This window comes from Bos javanicus, chromosome 13 (assembly GCF_032452875.1).
Source record: "Bos javanicus breed banteng chromosome 13, ARS-OSU_banteng_1.0, whole genome shotgun sequence".
NCBI lineage: Eukaryota > Metazoa > Chordata > Mammalia > Artiodactyla > Bovidae > Bos > Bos javanicus.
In genome coordinates, this window is record NC_083880.1 from 58,666,991 (window position 1) to 58,682,629 (window position 15,639).

Consider the following 15,639-nt stretch of genomic DNA (forward strand, 5'->3'; position numbering starts at 1 on the left):
CTTAGTGGTTTTCCATCCCTGATCTCATTCAGCACTGGGGAAGCCATTGGTCCTGACACTGTGGGTGCCACGGCTGGTCCACAGGTAAGGGTGAGCCGCCTGTCCAAGAATTCACCTGACAGCAAGGTCAGCCTTTTTCTCCCTGGGCTAAAGTCAGGCCTCCATATTTTGACCAAGGGTGGCAAGCAAAGAAGACATAAGAGACGCAGTTTTGATCCCTGGGTTGGGAAGAATCCCCTGGAGGAGGGCATGGCAACCCACGTCAGTATTCTTGCCTGGAGAAACTCACGAACAGAGGAGCCTGGTGGGCTATAGTCCATGGGGTCACACAGAATTGGACACGACTAAAGTGACTGAGCATGCACGCAGGGCAAAGGAAGAGAAAGAGGAAAAGGCTGAATCCCAGGCATAGGAACAGCTCTTTAGTACCCTTCCCACTGACCTGTTCCATTAACCCATCCTGTATTCAGGATGGGAAGACACTTGTCTTCCTGGTCCTCTGGCATTTCAGGAAAATGATAGCCATGAACCAGTCCTTCAGGGACTCGTGTTTATTTCTTGTGTTTATTTCTGTTCAGCAAATTATAACTTCTGGGTTCCAAGTTTCAAGATTCATGAGCATTTTGAATGCTGTGGGCACCTGTGAAAAATGCAACGAGCCACAAACAAGCAAGCTTGGATTCTCCGTGAGCTGGCCTGTGGTGGTAAATTAAAATTTCACATGCTGAATACAATTATGTAAAGTTTAAAAATAAAATAAAATTTAAAAAATAAATAAATAAATAAAATTTCACATGCTGGAGGGCACGTCATGTTTGCAAAATACCTGTATTTAAAGATGCACGTCAAGCACTTCTGTGTTTAGAACATTTTTGCATACATTTTGAACACGCAAAACACAGCTGAGCAAATGTAATGCTTTGTTTTTTCCTTTCAAGTGAAAATTTCAGGTGTTGCTTCTGTTAAAATGAGTCTTCAGAGCCTCCATTTGCAGAGAGAAAGAAAGAGAGAGAAATTAAATCACATTCAGTAGGCGTCCACATATAAAGTAGCTCATGTGAATTATTAATGATAGATTTTGGGGTGGGGGGAACTTCTTGGACTTTTTTTGTCGTACTTTTAACAATTGAATGCGATGCTCATCAGACGTCTCCTTGTGAGATGTCACATTATTTAAATGAGAGCACATCTGACATTTCCAGAAGAGCATGCTAAATTCTGAAAAGAGAATGTTCTTCTCACTGATTTGATGGGCACCACTTGGGCTTTTCAAAATAAAGGTTTTGAGCACTTTAATTTTGGAGTGACTTGCCTTAGTTCAACACAGAGATTTAAAATACTCTCAACTACTTTAAAGAAGAACAGCGAAAAAGTTTTCTTCAAGACAAACAGAGGAACACTCCACAAGTGACATTTGAAAGGCACTGATGGTGGATAATAACTGCTCCAAATATACTTAGAAACACTTGGCGTTTCATTGTTCTTTATGTATCTAATTATTCCAGGTATTGTCATGTCAAAAAAGTTTCATATGACACATGTTGTTCTTTTTTTTTTTAAGTGTAAGTCAGAGATGAAATCTAACTTTCCATGCAAATAGAGGCCTGGATGGGTAATCTCTGTGAGATGACCTTACTATCTCCAGTTGCAGGCACTCACATTTTAACAAAAGGGGATTTACTTTTGCTAAATAAGTTTTTGCCCATGCTGCTCCTTCCCTTTCTACAAGTGCCTGGGACATTTACTGATACATAAAGTGTGTTAATCACTCAGTCATGTCTGACTCTTTGCGACCCCATGGACTGTGGCCCACCAGGCTCCTCTGTCCATGGAATTTTCCAGTCAAGGATACTGGAGTGGGTTGCCATTCCCTTCTCCAGGGGATCTTACTGACCCAGGGATTGAACTCCACTCTCCTGTATTGCAGGTAGATTCTTTACCATCTGAGCCACCAGGGAAGCCCATATTCATGCAATTCATGAGGCCAGATACCGTGCTAACTGATGTGAAGGATGAGATGGGTGTGGGATGGTGCATAGAGCAACAAGAAGAATCCGAAAATTTTCAGTCCATTGGTTTTTTAATTTTTTTTATTTATTTTTTTTCTAATTTTATTTTATTTTTAAACTTTACATAATTGTATTAGTTTTGCCAAATATCAAAATGAATCCGCCACAGGTATCAATATCAATATCAAAAAACCGCCATTGGTTTTTTTAAATCTGCTTACCTCACCCTCCATATCAGTCTGTGATCAGCCCCTGGGAGCTACAAGGAGCTCTTCAGAACTCCAAAACCAGCTTCCTTTTTGTGAGTTAAACTTGGTCACATCCTTGAGCCACCTTTGTTTCTACCTCAGGGCCTTTGCACCTGCTCTTGTCTCTGCCTGGAGCATTCCTCCTGCCACTCGGGGCTCAGCCCTTCCCAGGACCCCCCAGCACACTGTCTCCTCATGTGTCTCTTTCCTTTACTTCCTTTACTACTACTTGACATTAGTGTCTTCAATTGTTATAGGTTAAATTCAGAATCCCTGACTCAATCATGATGAGCTCTGTGCTGGACAAACACCTTGTCAGTCTTGGTCATGATTATGTCCCAGATCTGACCATGGTAAATATCCAGTGGCTGCTGTTGTCTGCATAAGTAAATTCAGCTTATGCTAACCAACTCCTTTGCTTGAGTTCTCCACTCCTGGGCATGCTGAGAGTATAATTTGGCTTCTGAAAGCCATGCAGGATGTAGATGCCAGGAGCTCAGTCCCAGCACAGCTCTGGTCTCATTGCAGGTTAGCATGTTGGGGTTCTTGTTCTAAACATCAGTCTCATGAGCTTGGTTAAGAGGAGCCCAATTCTGAGTCATCTACTCCTGGGTTCCTCACAACATTGGGTTTAAGGATGGGAGCTTGGGACTTCCCTTGCAGCCTAGAGGTTAAGACTCCACATTTCTACTGCATGGGGCATGGGTTGATCCCTTGTCGGAAAACTAAGATCCAGTATGCTGCATGGTGCTCCCCTGCCGACCCTGCCACCAAAAAAAATGATGGGAGCTTTGAGTCTTAACACTGGGCTACGGGAAAATCAGCCAGAAGTAAATGTTCCCCTTAACATAACAGGAGGACAGCTCTGGGGGCCCTGCCCAGGCCCCAGATTCCTTGCCACTCTTATGTCTTGTGTGGACTTCCAAGCACATCAAGAAGGCTCCAGGTTTTATCCGTATTAAGTACTTTACCTCTCTAGTTTCCTGACTTTGTACAAGAATTCTTCTTTGAGTAAACAAAGTACCAAAAAACCCAAGCAAGTGTCTTGCTGGGAATAAATAACAACAGCACTAAATTAGATGATCGATGGTAAGTTAACAAAGGGATCAATACAGGCCTGCAAACTTGTTCCAAACTTCATCTCTGAAAAAGCAGTACCGTCATGAGTCACCATAGACATAAGAGCGAGAATGCAGAAACGCCTTTAAATTGGTGATTCATTTGTTTTTTAAACAATAATTTCCCTCATGTTCTGTGCATTTACATAACCACGCCATGAAAACTCTTAGGAGTCAGGAAGGAGAGTCAGCGTGGGTGGTGGGGGGGCTTAAGTTCATCTTTCATCATAAGATCATAAGACCGTCTCTATCTGCTAAATGTCAGCCAAAATGCCCCAAACACATACTGCTTTGCTGGGACCTTTCTCTGGTCATTTTTAATTTATTTATTCATTAAACCTTTCATGGTAATTTGCCATCTGAAAAAGAAAGATGATGGCAAAAGGTTTGTGGCGCAAAGTCTGCAATATAAGCCTGAATGAGCCATTTGAAATGTTTAAAAGATTTTCAATGGTGAAAATATAAAAATTAAAGGAGGAAAAAAGGAAAGCTTTTGGTGCTAACTTATAATATGCTAACATATAAGAAATGCAATTACATATTCATCACTTGCAGTGAAATGCTTATTAAAACAGTATGGTATTCTAAAAATGATAGGGTTATTATAAAATAATAAGGAATTTATCTCACCTTCTTTTGCATTAAGATACAATAAAATTACACTCTGAAAACAAATTACTCTTCCTGTTATCTTCACAAAACAGCAAGGCCTGGGCCGTCCGCTAGAAACTTTCTTTGCCTTGATGTGTCAAGGCATCAATTTCAAAGTCAGACTTTCTTCCTTCCTTTGGTCATGACATTTGAGAACTGGAGAGAAACTTCTAGAAGGAGACTGAAACCCTTCTTAGACTGCAGAGGCCACTGTGGCTGTGTGTGGTTGCCTGACTCTGTGGGCTAGAGAGAGATGGAGTGAGGAATCCCATCTTGCCAAGACCCTTCCTTTCACCTGGACGCTGAGCTAAGCTGCCCCATGCATCACCTGAGGCCCACCTGAACCCCAGGCTGTGGCCAGCTCTGCAGGCTGCTTGGGCATGGCTGGTGTTTGTTGGGGGGAGGGGGATGGGGGGTTTCTGTGCAGCTTGTTCCTGAGATACAATGAGACACACTCTGTGCAAGGCATTATTCTGAAGCCATTGCCAATGGAGAGAAGAAAAAGACAACTGAATGCAAAAAAAGATCAAGTGTTCAGAGTGGCCCTGTCCATTTCCTTTATGGTGTCAGGACAAGCGAAATCCATGTCATCCAAGTCCAGGTGGTCCCTGAAAACCCCTCCCTCCAGCCCTGGCTGGGAGAGGCATGTTCAACCATGCATGCAGTGGCTCCAGAAGGAGACCCAGGAAGGGAGACAGGTGTCAGGGAGGTTAGAAGCAGGGCATCCTTGCTGCGTGTGGTCATGCAAGCTGTCCCAGGGTTCTCGTATGGAACAGCACAATGAGAATAGCCCCATTGCACGGGGCCTTGGGAAAAATCAGAGCGATAAGGCCTGGCAGCCCACAGCTGAATACACAGCTCTCCCCTCCCCAGTAACATTACTTGTCTTTGCCTCTGTCTGCTATTCTCTTTCTGAACAGAAAAATCCAGAGGTCCTGCAAAACCCCCAAGCATCACCCTGCTCTCACTCTTGCACTTCGCTGACACCTGCAAACCCTGTCAAGTCCTGACTGTCCCCAAAGGAGTCGGAGACGTCAACCCATAGGACCCCACAGCGCCACTCACCACCCCTCCAGGAGTGCCAACCTGAGACTGTCTGATCATGTTTCCCAGGGAAGATACACTTATAATTTGTCTGGCTTCTTAATTTCTCCAAAGACAATGTGACAGACTGCTCTTCCCCTCTGTGTTGGCTTTGATGATGTCTTCCTTTGTTTTTCCATCTCGCCCACTCTTCCCTCGCTCAGCCCCCACTTCTGTATTCAATTGTCACTTTAGTATTAGCCCACTGTCTGCCTGGCAACCCACTATTATGCACTTATTTTATTACTTGGTTTCCTACCCTGATCTGGTGATTCATTTCTAACCTTTACCGACTGTAACATAACTCCTTTTCTTTACTTTCTTTCCTCCCCACCAGCCCCCTCCACCTTTAACTTTCAGATGTCAGTTTCAGGTAAAGCTTGCTGTCCTCATGTCCCCAGAAACTGGCCTTATCTGCAGCTCTAAGTTGACAGTCTTGTTTTTTTCACTTAGAGCCATCAGTTTAATAGAATCAAGAGCTGTACCTAATGTTTTCAAGTCACTTTGAATAAGATCAGGAGACATAAACAGGAATCAAGAAAGAAAATAAGGTGATAAATTGATCCCACGGGCAGATACTGGACAAAAGTCCAGACACTCCTTTTTCTAACCTCACCTGGCTTGATTGTGTAACCAGAAGGTTACATAAACATAGGTCAATGGTCACAATTCTGATGACCCATGCATGATGTTTCTAAATAATTTTAGAATTGTATGGGACAGTTTAAGAAGAGTTAAGAATGTCCGGCTTTAAGGATATCCTGTGCAAGGGAAACCCAGCATATAAAACATTCAAAGTTATTTAACACAATAAGCCCTCTTCATGTCAGTGATAGCAGGGAGGTGTCAGGTGGAATTTTCTGGGGGTGATGCTTAGGAAGAAAGAAGATAGGAGGAGAATCTTGGAAATCACAGAACATTTAGAGTTGGAAAGGAACACATGGATCATTTTATCTAACTCCCTAAGGTTTAGATGAGGAAATTGAGGCCCTGGGAGTTTAAGAGATTTGCCTGAAGCTTAGAGGCAGGTCTCTGAATTCCAAACCCCAAACTCTTTCCAGCAACTCAGCAACTGGAAGTATTGCTTTTGTTAACAGAAATAACGATTATAAAAATCCTATTTCAAGTTTTTATGACCATAACCTCCTAATTCTCTCCCCCCCATAACACATAATTCAGACACCCTAAAATAATTCAACCTTTAAAAGTACAGTGTACAGTTCAGTGGTTTTTAATATATTCACAGAAGTAAGCAACCATCACCCCACTCACTTTTAAAACATTTCATAACCTCAAAGGGAAATGAGTCGCTCATTCCCAGCTACTCCTCATTACTATCTCCTAACCCCTTAGCAACCACCAATCCCTTTTCCATCTCTATAGATTTGCCTGTAAATGAAATCAAATTTTCTATAAATGGAATCATACAAAATGTGGCCTTTTGGAGCTTCCTTCATTTAGCATAATATTTTCAAGGTTTATCCTCATTGTAGGATATGTCAATACTTCATACCTTTTCGTGGCTGAATAGTATTCCACTGTGTGTTTATATCGCGTTTTGCTTACCCATTGATGGACACTTGGGTTGTTTCCATTTTGGGGCTTTAAAGACTGATGCTGAAACTGAAGCTCCAATACTTTGGCCACCTGATGGAAAAGACCAACTCATTGGAAAAGACCCTGATGCTGGGAAAGATTGAAGGCAAATGGAAAAGGGGGCGGCAGAGGATAAAATGGTTAGATAGCATTGTCGACTCAATAGATAAGAATTTGAGCAAACTCCGGGACACAGTGGAGGACAGAGGAGCCTGGTGTGTTACAGTCCATGAGGTCACAAAGAATGGGACATTACTTAGCGACTGAACAACAACAACAAATGGTCGATGTTGCTGGCCTTGTATGAATTTACTTGGTAACTGTGGTTGGTGTCCCATCTTTCTCCTAATCTTGCCCTGCATCAGGGCATATACTAAAGACCCAATATTCCTGGGCCAGCCCCACCCCTCCACAGCCAGCACTGCCTCTCCAGCCTTAAACGTCACATTATCTCTAAATGGCTTAGAGAGCCATTTCATGTGTTTTATGAAACACCCTTTGTGACATTTCTGCCTTCTTCCATGGCTCCCCTTCTGCCCTCTCTCTCTTAAAAATCTTTTCAGAATTCTGTCATGCTAATCCATCCATTTTCATTTTGCAGATCTGAGAGATCCTGTGGACAGGATTTTATATGAAAACTTCCTGTTTTCTGCCTCTAGACCCCTTCTCTTCTTAAATCTGATCTTTATGATTCTGAGAAGGGAGAAAAATGGAAGATAATTCCAAAACACTGAAACTGAATATCGAAGAAATTAACACAGTTTGTTAGAGACCAGCGCAAATCTGACCCATGGCTAGACAAGCAAGCTTTCCGGGAGACGTCATGGCAATGATTCAAGTTCTAAGACAAAGAACAAGGTGCTGGTGTGGGTGAGCAGGAATTAAGATTTCCTGTTAAAAATATTCATTTACCTTTGAAAAATCCATAGTTAAAGCAGGACACACACAATTAAATTGGGTGCCCCAAATTAAATTATGTGAAGCAGTTATAAAAACGGTGTCATGACATGAACATTATGTATTTCAGGAATATGGAACTGTTGCCCTGGTAAGTGCATCAGAGGTGGAAACGAGCTAAGTTAACTTCATCAGTTCTGCACCTCTAACGGCAATCCTGACAGAGGCCGAGTTAAAGTTTACCTTTTAAGATCCTTTGAGAAAGCCTTTGCTAAGCAAATTAACCGTGTCAACAGGATTTCTGGTGACTGTTGAAGCTCCTTAAGAGTTCAAGCTGTTCCCTAACACATTAAGCAGAGCAGAGATTATGGATACACTTATGTACTGGTGGGTACTGCACAGGGACAAAAAATGCACAGGCAATCCAGATCTTACAAAATGAAGTTCCCCGTCTTCTTCACCCATAGTTAACTAGCCCAGTTCTTGCTTGTTTTGAATGTGATAAAATACCTTATTTCATAAATTGGAAAATTATTTGCACTTTTACTAATTCAGCCAAGCCTTCTCTGACATTAGTCCAAATTACAATGGGGCAAGCTCTTCTAGATGGGGCTTCCCTGGTGGTTCAGTGGTAAAGAATCCACCTGCCAATACGGGAGACCCAAGTTCTATCCCTGATCCGGGAAGATCCCCTAGAGAAGGAAACGGCAACCCACTCAGTATTCTTGCCTGGGAAATCCCATGGACAGAGGAGCCTGGTGGGCTACAGTCCTTGGGGTTGCAAAGAGTCAGAGACGACTTAGCGACTCAGCAACAACAACAAAGTTATTCTGGCCATGATATAGAGATCTACAGACTACTGAGTTCTGCTGGTAAGGAGCATTTTGAAACTGGATAGTAATGCAGACAAATATAGGCATCAGGAGTATAGAACCAAAAACTGAAGTTTAGACACGATAACTTAACCCTGTCTTTAAAAATCACTTTGTGGTAAATATCAAGCGGTCAGAGGAGGTACAATTGAGAACAAGGTTATCCTTAGAAAAGAGAGAGAACAGGTAAAAGGGCCTGGAATCTCGGTCCACCTGCATGCAAGCATCACCTGGGGGACACATCATTGTTCTCGTTTTACACAGGAACCTGTGGTCCAGCGAGGCTTATTCGCATCCCCCAGGATCACAATGCTAGAAGATGCCGTGGGCAATCACACGGGGGAAAAGATGAGCTCTCCAGAGAAGTGATTCTCTGCAGAGAAGTCTTGATTCCGAGGGGGCGAGGGGTGTCCTGGTCCAGGCTGAAGGGAGATTCCAAAAGCTGGAGTCAAGACAGAGACCCGAGCAGGAGAGTGTGGACGGAGGGCGTGAGGTGGAAGGTCTGGAGGGAGTGTCCCCGAGGGAGAGGCTGAGCCTCACTCCCCGATAAACTACCCGCCAGGTACTTGGTTCACTGTAGCCGTTCGGTATCTGTCATCAGACAAATGATAGCAGAGATTAGTCTGGAAAAGGGAAGATCAGAGCACACTTTCAGTCAGGGAGGAGTCTGCACAGGTGTGGACACTGAAGTGTGTTACAGAGGACAGTGGACTTCTGGGTGAGGCTGCCCCTTAGACTAGAGCTCCTCCAGTGGGGTGAATCTCTCCTCACTCTGGGGATATGTGTCAGTGTCCAAAACCCTGAGTATTCATTGGAAGGACTGAAGCTGAAGCTGAGACTCCAACACTTTGACCACCTGATGTGAAGTGCTGGAAAAGACCCTAATGCTGGGAAACATTGAGGGCAGGAGGAGAGGGTGACAGAGGATGAGATGGTTAGATAGTATCATCGACTCAATGGACATGACCTTGAGCAAATTCTGGGAGACAGTGAAGGACAGGGAAGCCTGGCATGCTACAGTCCACCAGGTCACAAAGAGTTGGACACAACTTAGTGACTGAACAACAACATCTTTGGTCGTCACAGTGGGGTGGTGATACTAGCATCTGGGGGTAGACACCAGAGATGCAACTCAGCCCTGGGTAATGGCACAAACAGCCCCACACAGAGAATCCCTCCGCCTGTTCAGTTCAGTTCAGTCACTCAGTCGTGTCCAACTCTTTGCGATCCCATGGACTGCAGCATGCCAGGCTTCCCTGTCCATCACCAACTCCCAGAGCTTGTTCAAACCCATGTCCACCGGAAATACCAATAAATGATGGGTGGAGAAGCTCTGCCGGCTACAGTCAACCTCTTCACTCAGTTCTGTGCTCACCAGGCAGCCTTCACCTCTTGCTTGTTCTGCTTGGTTGCTGGTGGTGTCACCATAGCTACTGTGGTTTCCACCAGCCAAACTACTGATTCCTCATGACAGGGCAGATTCTGTTCACCAGAGCCCATGCTATTTCCAGGCAGCACGATCACCACTCCATGTGTCCTTCAACATAAGAAGATCTATGCAAGAAAATCTATGCAGTAATAATATTCTGTTCAGTAAATGCTACTGTGATCCCATTTAGCAGATGAAAAGACTGAATCTCAGAAAAATGAACCAGTTTATTTCAGGGGACAACTGCTGGAACAGGAAGCCACTCGTTGACCCTGAAGTCTATACTCTTAAACCACTGCATTTAGCTGTCTCATTAAAACCATGCAATGCTTCTTTTTTGGACCCAGCAGTTTACATAAGTATTTTCCTTTAATCTTCCCAGTCATCCTATGAGTAGGAGGCCGGACGGCTGTCTTACAAAGGCAGAAAATGAGTCTCAGAAAAGTTGCAGCTTGCTGGAGCTAACCAGTGGAGCTACGACTCACCTGGTCTGTCTGTCCACCAGCCACAGTACTAATCACAGTAGCTGCGAGAAATGAGAAACCCTAGATGGTAGAGTTGGGGCCTATCTTTCTAGAAAGGGAGTGTTTTGCTGTAAATTAAGAAATTGGCACCAACTGATACATCAGTGCCTTCCTGACAGAATTAAGTTCCTAGACCTTCATGGCAGCAAATCAGACCCTGAGCCCAAGCAACAGCCTCAAGGTAATCACCCCCTCACCCCATCCCATTGGTCACCCTGTGCCATCAACCCGTGACACAACCCACACTCATTATAATGAAGCACAATGCCACAGAAACAACTGTAGAAACAAATACCAATGCCACCTTATGAATATTAGCGTGTATAAGTTTGACATTTTTGCAGATAGCAACAGTGCAGAAAAACTTCCACTTGCAGAGTCAAGCTCCCATGAAAAATGTCCCAGCGATATCTTTAGGCATTATTATCTAGAATAAGCGTCAATAGCTATTACATCCTGAACATTTGCACTGATAATTCGGGCTCAGAATCGTTCCATCAGATGAAGATGAGAATTCTGATACTGCTAAGAACACAGACGTCCTTGAAGTGTGTTCCCTTCATCAGTTCTGCTAGGTTAACTTCCACGGCTGGCCCTATTGAACTCCATTCTCAAGCAGCCAAACTCTGCCCGGCACTGTCCCCTCATTAGTAAAAGAAGCAGAAAGCTAATTGGCTTTTAAGCTGTTGATTCCCTGCATTCATCACTAAGACACCACAACCGGTTCCTGCCGGAGTGAAGGCCCATTTGTGCCAAGGCAAAGACTCAGCGGTCTTTTGTCTGTTTATGTGACGACCACTGGTAATTGGAAAATTACCTCTAAATTCATCTTTCAAAACACAACTAAAGTCTGGGCTAACCGTTGAAGGGTGCTTAGTCTATAACTTCCTGACAGGCTACTGGAAAGAAGCCAGATGAAAGTCTCGGGAAGAAAGTGAACATATGGTGCTAAAGTAAACAGCGAGATGAAGGGTGTCGGTACACGTCCACTCCAGAGCCTAGCGCCTTCTTTCTCTGGAATGTTCCTTGACTTGGAGAGCCTGTTTGCAAGAGCTAAATGCTTGCACAGGTTGATGAGAAGACTGAGTTTCAGGAATCACAAATGCTTATGTCTGCTGTTGTCAAGGAAGGTCAAGACCATCAGCAGTTGGGACATGCCTGGTGGTTCAGTGGCTAAGGCCATGAAGTCCCAAAGCAAGGGGCCCCTGTTCAAACTCTGGTCAGAGAATTAGATCCCACATGCTGTAACTAAAGCTCCTGTATGCCATAACTAAGACTTGGCATAGCCAAATAAATTAATTAATTAAAATATTTTTTAAAAAGACCATCAGCAGTGCCTTGCTCTGTCTACCGCAGGAACTCAAGACTTAAAAGTGTATTATATCAACTATAATTCAATTTTTTTTAAGTAACTGATAGATTTATAAAGTTTTTTTTAAAGGACATCGACATTTGGATTCTTCAAGTTCACTCAGCGGTTGAATGTCAGGTGCTGTTCACACCTCTGAGGGACAGAGGGGATCAAGGGAGCCCTTCCTTCCTGGAGCCACATTCTAAGCGGAAACAAACAATGATCAGGCAAACATATGAACAAGAATTCAGATGAAAGAGAAACTAACACACGGGGTGGTGATAGAAATCATGTGTTGGGGAGAGGAGCATTCTAGACTATGGCTCTACCAGGGAAAGCACACTTTTGTTGAGCAGGAGTTGCCATGTTTACATCAGAGGGAGGAGACCCCCCCTCCCCGCAAGATGGGCCTGCATTTAGTATTTATGAGGAAAGCTGAGGCCAGGGAGTCTGTGGCCAAGAAACAGTGGGGCAGAGAGGGAGGCGGTGGGATAGCCCAGAGACCTCTGGCAGGTGCTGGACAGGGTGGGCATCGCCACCTCCTTCTAGATCAAGCTTTCAAGGTCAACAAACTGAAGACTAATTTCCTCATGCTCCAGCCCAGGCCGTTTAAAACAATAAAGACTAAATGGGTCCCAGGGAGCATCTCCATGAATGGTAACCTGATGAGAAAAATGTTTTGTCTGTAATAATGGATGTGTCTTTCATGGGAGAGAGAGAGAGATGAGCTGGGTCATGTTTATGATCTTTATGGCTGTAGGAAAATGATTCCTGCTCCTTAAGAAGTTAAGATGACCCAGCAGCTTGCCTCCTTGCCACCCAGTCATCTCATCCATCACCCTCGACAGAATGACACCTGTGTCATCTCTCTCCTGCAGTCAGAGGGGATAAGGCAGGCATTCCCATCAGCAAAGATCATGGTTACCATTGCTTGGTCAAAAGCATGAATCTAAGCACCCAAGGGTACAAAGAGACATGAGAGCAGAGATAAGGAAAGGAGAGAACTTCGTAAAATAACTTGGGTGGCATTACTCCCTGAGGCAAAGCCCACCAGTGGCTTTCTCTGGAACCCAAAGAGAGTTCGACTTCTGATCTGGGACCATCTGTGCCCCTGTAGGAGCTAGCCCTGCACTTCACCACCTCCCAGGAGCTCAGAGAGCAGGGAACGAGGGGTAGGGGCTTAGATGGGGCTATATGGCCCAGGCAGACACAGAAGAAGCAGACGTGAAGGAGTCCTGAGGGAATGCTTCAGAGTTGGACTAGTGAAGAGACAGGCAAGTGAGAAAACCTGCAGGATGCAAGTGTGTGTGTGTGTGTGTGTGTGTGTGTAAGAAATGGGGGACATTTCCAGGAGGAAATGGGGGACACCTGCACCAGCATCGATGTGGTGAACCTGTCAGCACTATACAAAGTTTAATTATCATGACTCCAGAGCTGTCATTTGACAAAAACAATGACTTTATAAGTTCATAAAGCGCTTACGAGTACTCTTGGAATGATCCATGGTGCCAACATCCAGTCCCCTCCTTTTGTGACTAAGTAGTGGGAAGTGATGGGAAATATCCCATTTGGCTTGGGGCCAATCTGCCTCCTGCATCCTTTTGTTTGATTGACAAAGGACTTAAAACTTCTTTCAATTAGTTGCCACGGTTTGAAACTCAGAGGAGTTTACTTGTACGCTCAGGCCCTGACTTGTCTAGAAAAATAAGGCTCGAGGCATTGCCTCTCTGTGGCTGTGGCTGAGTGGGGCTGGAAGCATGGGACCCCTCAGGAGAGGACATCCCCCTGCTTCTGGCAGCCAGAGTCACCCATGGGCCTGGTCCCTAGGGGCCATGGCTTTGCTGCTTTGTCCTAGATTTTAAAACATATCCTTTATCCTTGGACAACAAGGAGATCAAATCAGTCAATCCTAAAGGAAATCAACCCTGAATATTTGTCATAAGGACTGAAGCTAAAGCTCCAAACTTTGGCCACCTGATACAAAGAGCCAACTTATTGGAAAAGATCCTGATGTTGGGAAAGACTGAGGGCAGGAGAAGGGGGCAACAGAGGATGAGTTGGTTGGATGGCATCATCAACTCAATGGGACATGAGTTTGAGCAAACTCCGAGAGATAGTGAAGGCCAGGGAAGCATGGCATGCTGTAGTCCATGGGGTTGCAAAGAGTCGGACATGACTGAGCAACTGAACAACAACAATCCTTTCTCCACAATGTTACCACTCTGGGGTGCTACATGGAACAATTGCTGTCACAGGGCATGGCATAGGTTTCCAAGGGTGTGGAGGAAATGACTCTGGTAAAACAGTCCCCAATGCTTCCACCTCCACGAGGCTCTCTTCCCATCTCCACGGACACCCTGGCACTCTGGGACCCAGCTGACAAGGCTTAGATCCCAGATGCTATCCCCACCCCTCGTCAGAAGCTGTCTACATGTGGACTTTGTGGGTGAGAGGACTTTGGAGTGTGAGCTATTTAGCACTGAAGTCAGAGTCATTCTGTCACATCAGCGTAGTTCCAGGGCTGTGTTGCAAAGACCAACATGGCCCTCAATGTCAAGATAAGACAGGCGAGACATGGGAATGTTTGAGTTCTGTTGCACACACACAGACACACTCCCATGCAAGTCGTATGGAAAAATACAATATCCTTCCCAAGATTTCTGTCAATTTGCAAGGGGCTTAAATCCTTATGGTTACAGGGATGGGATGGGAAAGAGGGGGTGTGGCCATGGAGGGGGTCCTTCGAGGGATTCCGGGGGGTGATGGTACTTGGTATCTTGATGGTGGTGGTGCCTGCACAAATCTACATGTGTGAAAGAACTACACACACACACACACACAGAGGAGTGCAGGTAAAACGGAGAATTTAGGTAAACTCTGTGGACTGTACCCATGTCTGTTTCCTGGTTTTGATATCGCTCTGCAGGTACGTAAGATGTAACCACCACAGAGGACTTGGCAAAGGGTACATGCCCCTCCCCTTCCACCCATTGCCGTACACTCTTTCTTGGCAACTTCCTGTCAATCCCTCATAGCTCAGTCGGTAAAGAATCTGCCTGCAATGCAGGAGACCTGGGCTCGATTCTTGGGTTGGGAAGATCTCCTGGAGCAGGAAATGGCAACCCACTCCAGTATTCTTGCCTGGAGAATCCCATGGACAGAGGAGACTGGTTAGGCTATAGTCCGTGGGGTCACAAGAGTCGGATACGACTTAGTGACTAAACCAACCAACTTGTCAATCTAGAATGATTTTCAAAGCAGAAAGTTTAAAAACAAAACCAACACTCTCATGGTGGCCTCTGTGTCCAAACCCCAGTTCTGGGTTAAATTTATGTGTGGACCGTTCCGCCAACCCACACTGCCCTGCACTGCACACCTGAAGACGTGGAAGCCAGCCCTTCCTACACATACACAAACATCCCATAGCACACACATCACCCCCAAACTGAGGATTCTGTGTGTGCAGCAGAGCTCACTGACAGCTGGAAGGAGAGACACACAACCTGCAGCTTAATAAGATAACCTCAGCTTACGAGATAACCTCAGCCTTCCCTGGTGGCTCAGATGGAAAAGAACCTGCCTGCAATGCGGAAGATCCAGGTTCGATCCCAGGGTTGGGAAGATCCCCTGGAGAAGGAAATGGCTACCCACTCCAGTATTCTTGCCTAGAGAATTCCATGGATAGAGGAGCCTGACGGGCTACGGTCCATGGGGTCACAAAGAGTCAGACACAACTGAGCGTCTAACACTTTCACTTCTAGGCAATACCTCAGCCATTTCACAGCACAGTTGACCCCCTGGACAACACTTGCTGGAACTACACAGTAGGTCCCCTAACAATGGGTGTTTTCAGTAGTAAAT

At 45.0% G+C, this 15,639-nt stretch overlaps 1 long non-coding RNA gene across 1 annotated transcript; it reads right to left on the reverse strand.

Moving 5' to 3' along the window:
* Positions 1–224: 224 nt before the first annotated feature.
* LOC133259493 (uncharacterized) lies at positions 225–15,121 on the reverse strand. The gene is made up of 4 exons (XR_009740426.1): positions 9,850–15,121; positions 4,006–9,065; positions 827–982; positions 225–640 (listed from the first exon to the last, which is right to left on the reverse strand). It is a non-coding gene; the product is annotated as an uncharacterized LOC133259493 (long non-coding RNA).
* Between the last annotated feature and the right edge of the window lie 518 nt (positions 15,122–15,639).